A 10,348-nucleotide genomic window follows, 5' to 3' on the forward strand; every position below is an offset into this window, starting at 1 on the left:
GACTCCAGAGATGGTCCTAGGGACAACATCTGGGGACAAGACTGGGATCTCAGGAGCACTATATGATCATGTCAAATTCTACAGTAAATCTGCTTTCATTTCTCACTTTTAGAACTGTGCAGACGTTTACAGTGGAAACGGACTCTCTCTCTTGCAGTTTTCAACCTCGGCCAGCACCTTGTCATTTTCCGTCTCTCATTTTTGATTGTTTTTCGATAACGAACAATGGGTGTTGTAGTATAAAAAGCAAAAAAATAAAAAAATAAAAGGTCATGTGCCACTAAGTGCAAGAGTAACACAGCCAACTTTGAAAGGAATATCCAACAGTGGCATTTCCTTTCGCAGATACAACATATACCATGTATTGCTTATCTTGAGAACTCTCGCATGTGCGAGAGTCTTCCTAGCATCGCTGTCAAAACCAATGGTGAGGTACCTAAGTTTAATTCAATTTCATGTATAAGTAACACACCAGTGACGAATTCCTTTGAGTATAAGAATACAACCAAGGTAGCGTCCGTGTTTCCTACTTAGTTGATTTAAAACATCCAGCGAAAGTCGAGCACGCGCTGTAATATGCCATCACTTTCCTGTATCTTCCACGGAAATGCTCCGTGCAGAATCCTGTCAGGGACCTTGCACGGATGTTCATGGCAACAAGATCACAATGAAGTGTCTAGCAAGCTGTATTTTATCGCACATTGAACCCAGTGCATGAAGTGTCCGTTGAAATCATTCAATTTGTATCCCTGTATTTTTGTATTTACTCTTTCTATTCTACTATTCTCTCTTTGTGGGTTTTGTAGTTTATACATGATCACTGCTGATTTGGTTGCATTTGGTTATGAGAAACAAACCGAAACACTAATTAATGGGCGCAGGCATAGAAATGCACATCGCATTATTAAACTAATTTACTTCTCCTATATCTGTCCTCGGCTGGCGGACGCAGGATGTACGCAAATGACTATCACTGGAAGATCCCATGATGACACTCTCGGGATCTCCTCCGGACATCTCATCACGGACGAGGACGCGATGACACTTTGAGGACGTCCTGAGGATCGCGAGTGTTGTTTGGGGTAGGTCGGCATGAACGTTGGCATTTGCGCAAAACACAAATTGAAAGCTCGTACGGTCCTTAATTGATGACAAAAAGAAAAGGGGACAAAGCCTAACAATGAAAGGCTGCTTCCCTCCATGCACTCTTCAAAGTTTTTGTCGTGTACACTTCACATACGCCATATTACCTGTTCATCCTGCTTTTTTCCCACAGATGTGAGGGCTGTATTCCAGGAACGCGCTGGAAGCGTTCCCCATTCTCGTATTTTTTTAACGATATTTTGCAATACCTTGAGCCGGCAGATGAAGCATCTGAATATTGGGCAGCTTCGCATTTCTAATTATTTGCCGTACATCTCAGGTTGTACAGTACGGTATCGCATCCACTCTTCCCGTGTCCCGTTGCAGTAAACACCCAGTTTGCCAATGAAAAAATGGCTAGGAAGCAAGCGAGCTGGTGAAGATGATGCATAATGTAAAAACCCCGAGACTATAGGGAACACGAAGGGACAGACACAACACGAAGACTCAAAAGAGACTTCGTGTTGTGTCTGTCCCTTCGTGTTCCCTAGTCTCGGGGTTTTTACATTATGCACCCAGTTTGCTACTAGGTAGCTTTTGCTTCGTAGTTCTTGCCACTGCAGTGGTTACCACCGTAGTCCGCACAGAACACACGGTCATACGGTTTGCGCTACGAGCTCTGTTCACTGTACGCCCTTACAAAGGAACACTGAGATTTTTGTGTTCTCACACACAGCAGGAATACAATGTGTTCTGCCCAGTGGCGTATCTAGAGCTACCTGGGCCCATGGCAACCAATGAGTCTGCGCCCCTGTTCAGGCACATATCGAGGACACAGTTGGTCATGTTTTGTAAATACTTTAATGAAGTCCACAGAACTACTACACATGCAGATGGCCCACTAACGTCACATGATAGCCTTTCTGGCTTTTGCTGCTGCAAATTTGTCGATAATGTCACTGAAAGCAATTTTTTCTGATTCTTCTCCTTCAACACTAGGACAGCAAGGTCGGAAAGCCTGTCCTGGCCCATTGATGCTCTTAAATACGAAAGTATAAGCTTGCTAAGCTTGCTTGTAAAGTATAAGCTTGCTAAATGACCGCTCACAGCTGGCAATTGAAACCGCGATCGTAAGCATTATCTGGACCGCAACCCGAAGGTTCGGGAAGACATTCTCATCTCCATAGTGAACAGTGAATTCAAGAAGCTCTTCGGGTCTCGATATTATGTTTTCTGTGCGCCTCGCGAGCAACATTCTGCAGTCCAAAATTTCTTCGTACAGCTCGTTGCCGTCATTATCGGAAGTGTAAAATTTGCCGAAATCGCCCCTACACCTTTACACCTGCACCAGCCCGACACACGGGTTCAGGTCGACCCTCTTGTTGGTCCGCCCGATACGAACTCCTCTTTTCGTCGGGTCGATTTTCTTGCTCAGATATCTCTCTCAAAGTCCCACTGCTGCGATCGGCTTGCTACCTAAACATCCTCAAATGCGGCTGTCACGTCTCGATTGGGATGTCGCTTTTGTTTAGGCTGCTTTGGTCTCGGCCGTGACAGTCGCTCACTGAGCTGGTCCGGTTTGCTCACGGTGCCCCGTTCTCGTCAAATACGTCACGCCCCCAGTTTAGCTACCTCGTGGTTAACATGATGTCCTTGGGGATGCGTTTTCGTGTGGTCCGCACTACGTTTCACACTACAACCTCTCTAATGGCGGGTGCTTTAGATCATTTATGAATGTGCCAGGTTGAGTGCCCGACCTGGCACGTTCACACCCGACCACATAATGGCGCCCCTGTTCACCTGGCGCCCATGGCACCTGTCCACACCTGCCACGCCCTAGATACGCCACTGGTTCTGCCTGTGAAGTGGCATGAAGACAACAGGAACGACGGAAAGAGGAGCTTTCTCCACTTCTGTCGATCGCCTCTCAAATAACTACTCGGAAAGCGGATTATGTTTTACTGCTTTATGACACATGATTTCATCCATCCTGCAAGAAATACGCAGCTTCTTAGTTCGCACTTTGTGTGTGACCTTCGTCAAATTACGGCGCCATAAAACGCTACCGTAGCTTCGACTCCGCGCCATACATGTTGCTGTGATGGGGCTACTTTTGAGTGTCCGCAACGGAACCTCAGCCATTCCTGAAGTAGTATTTTTTTCCCACTATGCTATGTATGCTATGAAACCCCACTATCCACTATGCTATGAAAAAAAGTAACGCCATGGCCTTAATATACAGTGGGTGCCCTTGCGATTTCAGCTTTAGACACATGTCAGTAGTGATATGTTAAGCTGTAATGACGCAACTATAATAATGACCCCCCCCCCCCCAATTTTTTCCAACACCCCTCCGTGCTTGGGATTCTGGATAAACCACTGTCCGTACAGCTAGCGGTACAGCGTACAGGGTCCCTACTGCCGATAAAGGTATTTTTCCGAGCTGTTCGGGAAGCATTCCCCAACTTGTCTTTCTATGTGAAACCGGTGAGGTCGAGGACACCGAACATGATGACTCAGGGTGGTGGTGGTGGTGATAGGGCTTGCCGTGGTCGGCCTCACGTATGTGGGCAACGTCACGACTGACGCCCTGGGGGAATGTGCGTCCTGGGCCGACTTCTAAGGGAACTGTGCCGACATATGTCTGAAAGCGTCTGAGGAAAACCCAGGAAAAACCCCAGACAGCACAGCCGGCACCGGGATTCGAATGATGACTCAGGGATGGGCAAAGTTACATACAGGACAAACACCCGATTAGAGCACTGCACGGGCCCGGGCCCCCGACCCGGCCCGGGCCCCCGACCCGGCCCGGGCCCGACCCGGCCCGCGGGCCGGGCTGGGCTTGTTATTGGCTGTGTGCTCCGGGCCGGGCCGAGCCCGGGCCGACAAAATACGCCAGCACCACGGGCCGGGCCGGGCCCGGGCCGTTAAAATACGCCACCACCGCGGGCCGGGCCGGGCCCGGGCCGACAAATATGTTCCCAAGAGTCAGGCCCGGCCGGGCCACGCAGCTAATTCCACACATTGGAGATGCATTAGTTCATATCATCATGCGCTTGCGTCATTCCTGTGCATATTTTGCAAAGACAAGCAAAGGGTACTGCATTATGCATATGATTCGACCGTCTAGAACATTCTCCAAGCCACGTTACATTGCTCCTCACTCCTCACATATTTCACAATCACTCTGGCAACGCTTGGTGAGAGGGATAGGGACTGGGAGAAGCAGTTTGTCGACAGCATGCTCTATCTCCGCAAAATCTTGACAGTGTAACGATAACGCCCCGTGCGTTCTGGATTTAATTTGGTCTCGTGCGGTTACGGTGTTAAACCGCCATCACTTGTATGTTTGTCTTCTCTCCTTATAAATTTACTCATAAATTTGTTTGATAATCGCCAGAAACGCGTACGTCGCGGCTGGAAATACTAGGCCGGGATCTACTCGCCGGGTCACCGGGCCGGGCCGGGCCGGGCTCTATTTGCTTAGACGCCGGGCCGGGCCGGGCTCTAGTCACTGGGTCACCGGGCCGGGCCGGGCCGGGCCGCATAAAAATATGAAGGTCCGGGCCCGGGTCGGGCCGGGCCATTTTTCGATGCGCCCGGGCCGGGTCGGGCCCGGAAAAGTCGGCCCGTGCAGTGCTCTACACCCGATCCCAGGGTTCAATCATGGATGTACACAATTGCCCATTGCTCAGGTTTATCATCATGGAGATCACAGGGGTCCTAATCCCTTTTGTACCTGACCCCATTTCCTATGGGAATAAAATAAAAATGAAGTGGAGTTAGTCCACCAGCTTGCCTGAATTTACGCCATTCTCTTTGTCACGTACTATAGTATCCTTGCCCTGCCCTCCGCACAACTCCATCTCCGAGGCCAATCACATCCATCCTAGGCTTCGATTCATCGAGCAAGGACGTCATCCTAGAAACGAAACGGCTCCTATTAACCCGGGGAAAAGCCACATAAAGGACAACCAGTGGTTCGGGAAAAGATGCTACGACCAGGGTGTCGAACCGAAAACCGTACCCGAACCGTTACTTGTGCCGGAACCGCACCCGAACCGAAATTTTCATGACACTGTTGAACCCGAACCGGAGCAGAACCGAAAAAATAATAGCGGTAACCGGTTCGCAACAAAACGGTTTGGACATAAAAGAAGTCAGCATAAGAGTTCAAGTGCCTCTCAATCCCCGAACGAGGACACAATTGGTCTCCACATCATGGATTTCCCAAATTTTCACCTATCAGTCAAACGGTGACATGTAGTAAGTATACTTTCAGCGTCTTTTTTAACACGTTGAAGCGCAGTTGTCCTTGTGAGCGCCGCGGCTAACGCCCCACGCACGCACTGCGGCGTCTGCTCTTCAGAGAGGAGGCGCCACACAGTCTGAAACATGAGAAGTGGAGAAGGAGCGTACGCAGAACGGTGCCTGTTTGATTTCTCGTGGTTTGAAAAGTAAATGTAGTTCTGCTTACTGGTAGTGCAATTGTGTCTTGACACGTTGCCTTTGTGCTGTGGATTAACTGGTACACTGCTGTGGCTGTGAGTTCGGACAGAGCAAGGCTGGCAGACTTATTTTTGACATGCTTCAGTAAGGTTTCAGATCGATTCACGCTGCGAATGCAGTGTGCCGGCAAGTACCGTCGTCTATGTAAAATGCTGTCCATCTTATTGGGCTTCCTTTTTGCTGGCACTGTGCGTGTAAAAAAAGAGATTTTGGGAAGAGAAAGTAGGAGGACTACACCGCTTCATCAGCGTGGACTATATGGTGATAACTATACTATTTGCAATAAATGTTCATCCATTTCTCCTTTCTCTCGCTAAAGGGAGTACCTGATCACTAAACGTCAATGCAGACAACAGCAGTAGCTATTAGCCACGCATTTTCTGATAAAAGCAGTTTTATGGGATATATAAAATGGAAGCGTTGAACCGGTTCGGTGGACCGGTTTGCGAGCCGGTTCGAGTTTTGGTGTGGCGGAACCGGAACTGAACCGGAACGAAATCCAAGAAACGCGAACCCGAACCGAATTCGTATTTTCTTGCGGTTTGACACGTACCCCGGCTAGGAACACCTCAGCGACCACCTCCCATCCCGTGTAAACGCGGTTTGACACGTACCCCGGCTAGGAACACCTCAGCGACCACCTCCCATCCCGTGTAAACGAAACCGAAACGGCTAAGTCGGCCAAGCCAAACTGACCAAACGAAGCTAACCCACTCAGCCACACGACACACTGGCCACAGTCGGCTATGCTAGCTGCTAGTTATTCCCGAGCAGTGTTCCCGAGCGACTCGTCTTCTGTCTTCCTAAACATTTGCTTTCTTACCTAAACATTTGCGGAAATCACACATATTCAAGATAGGGAGATAGGGAGGGCGGGGAGGGCAAGCCGTCATTTTGACCCTGGGAACGAGGCCAACCGGAAGTTGCACGTACGCTAGTAATGAATTACGCTGTAATTTGCAAATTTTACAGTGAGGTTAGGTTAGGTCAGTACATTTTTCACGCGCGGGGGGGGGGGGGTCCGGGGGGGAACCCCCCCGCAGTTGTTCGAGACTGTGCTCACTTCCGTCTAGGCCAGGCCTCCACAGCTCCCCGCATTTGCGGCAGTAGAAAAATAAAATCACGTCACAGTCACGTGGTATTACATCGTCAGGCATCATGACGGATGCCCATTGGCCAAAGGAGGATGCGCGCTCCAGGATTGGTTGATAAAGTTTCGAAATATCTGACAGCTCACTTTTCGCGGGCAGTCTGGGCAGTCGGCCAGGCGGGCAGCTCCAAGCAAGGTCGCTGCGTCTCCGCGGCTCGCCGATGTCGGTTGACCACAACGACCAAAGGAGGAAGTGTACGCGCGGGTTTGTTCGTGAGCTATAGTGACTCTGGCCATGTACTGATCTCCGATAAAGTGTCAACCTACGGACATTCTTGCCGGGTCGGAACTGGAATGTTTGGTGAGCTGACGCCTGAGGAACACTTTCGAGCGCTGTCGCATTTTCAAATACAGTGACTAAGAAGAGAGTGTTCGTAACGACAAAAGTATTTCCCGTGACTGTGTGACCTACGGTGCATCGCCAGAATGAGAAGGAGATGCTCATCTGTGAAACGCACGCACTCGTGGACTTCGCTCGCTTCCAGAAGTAGACTGTATGTGTGCTTTGCAAGTTCGAACTTGGTTTGTTGCTGTCTATTCAAGGAACGAAACGTCCTGTACGCACGGTGAATATATGAGTCAAACATTTGAGTTTATACGTTGCATCAATAAATATGTATTTCGCCTATCAAAAATGTCTTGGTTATTTTGGAATAACGGGCGCCAGGTATGAAAACCAGTAGAAGTCAATGGCAGCCAGGGCCGGCCGAAAGCCGAGCCAAACTGAGAGGTTGCTGATTGGTTGGCTGCTAGGCATCACGAAGCATTTTCATTGGTCGTATGTCCAGTGTTGCCTGAATTATCTCAAACTATGGGCTCTATGGGGAGCTGTGGGCGCCTGTCTAGGCCTCGTTCCCAGGGTTAGATCTGAGCGTGCCCAACTTGAATATGTGGATGTGGCCTGCCCAAACATTTGCATTCTTTTTTCGTCTGTGGTATCCCAGAATACTTGCCTTGCTTCAAAAGGGATTAGGCGAACCCGAACCTGGAGTTAGCAGTTCAAGGACTTAAGCCAGGCTTAGCTGGAAGAAGACATTCACTTTTGTTTGCAATATTTATAGCAACGTGTTTTGTAGTTATGTGTTTTCTGGCAAAACGTGTTACTGGATTAGTTCTACCACAGAACGAAGGGGTGTCAGATGATGAAAGGCATTACAACACCACCTCAATACGTCTAAACATAGCCTCCTATATATATGTAGTATATATGAGGCTATGGACATGGTGGCAGGATTTTCATATTCTTTTGCATTTTTTTTCTCGTTTTTTTTTTCTCATTTTTTCTTTTCTATAACGCACGTGTTATACACAGAAAATTACGGTACTTTGAGGAACAGGTTGGTTTTATTTGTGAGTTATGATTGCCTAATCTATTGGGTTGCACTAATAGACGAGTTCAGAAAATCCCAAAGAGCTTAGCGCCGCTTTGAACTATGAAACTGTTTCGGTTTCTCCTCTCTCGGCCAATTGCCCACGAGGTGTCAAGGTCAGCAAAAACGAAGCATGAAGGACAGTTATCACTTCCTCATTACAGTAATCTTCCAGGATGCAATGCGTGCGCAAGGAGCACTGGGATTTCCTGAAATCTTCAATTCCAGACCAAAAGACACAATAACTGCTGGAAAACGTGCTGGGCTCCATTGGGTTTATGGCAGTGTACGGCTCCACTGACAGTGGAGCCCAGCACTTCAGCGAGCACTTTGCCAGATCAAGACACCAAGTGCATATTCTACCTCACATCGACGTATCTAAATGACACATTGATGCCATGCAGTGCAAGACGTTCCATCTCCATTTATTGCTGTAGTCTTATTTACATATTTTTCTTGTTTCAGTGGGCCTACTCTCTTTACAGATAAATGTATGTGTCCCATCTCACAAATGATGTGCACAATGGGTGTTTCCATGAGACCGTATTTGACTAAAGTATGTGTGTCGAAATCTGATGAAACTGTTACAGTGACAGCGTGGTTTCCAAAGAAAATTCAATGCACAGAGGTTTTTGTCCGAATAGACCTCTACCTGTTTGTAGACGTCATAATGTTCGACAGCGCCACGAGTTTGGTAGAGTTGAACTACGTTCAAAGCTAGTGGCGAACAAGGTCGCGCCTGAAAGCCACGGTCTTGAGGGGATTACGATGGTCTCTGAAAGGGACGCGACTTTCGGTCCTACTTTCTTTCAGCCGAACAATTGCTCATTTGTGGAACCCAGCTTTCGCCTTCCGATCTGTTTTGGTTTCGGTCTGTCTACCAACGTCATGATGACGTTTGTCGGGTAGAGGTTTATTCTGGAGGTTTTTCTTGGGACTATTCAGAAGGACAGCTGGACGAGACTTGGCAACACTGCTTGGCAAAGGTTACACTTGTTTTAGCAGTTTTCATTCTCCATCAAGTAACCAGTGGGCATCTTCATAGCCAGTGATGTTGCTCAGAGCACAATATTAGGGAACCAGAACATGACAAAGGAACAAAGTAAAGGGACATTATCAGCGGATGTAACTGCAGTGGGAAGAAGGATTGCTAGCCTTCCCAAAATATTTCCCAACATTAATGTCACAAATACAGAAGATTTGCCAACAACAAGTTAGGCCACTATAAAACATATGAGGACAGCACATAAAAAGTATGACAAAAGCAAGTGGGGTCGCGGCTAAGGAAGAGCATGCAGAGTGCTGAGAAGTATCTACACTTGATGAAGGTTCATTTGAATCTGCGTACACTTAATTATGAAGAAGAGCAGAAGGAAAGGACATGGAAAGAAAGTGGGTCCTGACATCTATACCCCACCAGAGAATGAAAGAGTAAAGCCATCTATTAAAAATGGATCTATGCTTGATTGTGGCATAATACAGACATCATCTGCTCAAAGACCAAGGAAGATAATCAAAATCAACCTTGATAGGTGAGACTGGTTGACTCAGGAAGCATTTGGGTTGGCATTGTCAACATCACTAACCATAATTTTCGGTGTATCATTAGGGGCTGACTTTTATGGGTAAATGGCTTTCCCAGATTCGGGGGCAAATGGGGTGCTATATTGAAACCTGAAATTCGGGGGGGAAATCGGGTTCTACTGATACAATCCGGTGACTTTTTTTCTTTTTTGTCCAGCAAGCGGCCCACAGTTAGAGGTGCACACACTGATCAAACGTGCATTCCTCACGGTTCATAGTCGCAAACACCACATGATCTGACATTAATTGTGGTTTGCATTGTTTACTGTTGCACTCAGATAATATTTTCATCAGACGTGTGCACAGATTCCTACTAAATCGTGTATGTGATACAACGTAATACGTGATTGGAAATCGGGTTTAACCCGATGTGGTACGAAACTGATTCAGGAGAGAAAAAGCAGGCGGCATCGGGTTTAACCTGAAAAAGTTGGACCCTATGCACCTTCCAGATTGCTTGTGTCGCGTGCAGCATTTGTGTTAGACACTGACAAACTCAATAATCTAAGCAGAAAATGCACCATACACTTTATTTACATGAGTCCGTCGAAATCTGATACTTCTGCACTGGAGTCACAATACACATCGGTGACCTCATCGGCGCCTCCTTCACAGTCCCCTTGAAACTCAGCACGATTCCTGATTTTGGCAG

The sequence above is a fragment of the Ornithodoros turicata genome, chromosome 1, assembly GCF_037126465.1.
Source record: "Ornithodoros turicata isolate Travis chromosome 1, ASM3712646v1, whole genome shotgun sequence".
Classification (NCBI taxonomy): Eukaryota; Metazoa; Arthropoda; class Arachnida; order Ixodida; family Argasidae; genus Ornithodoros; species Ornithodoros turicata.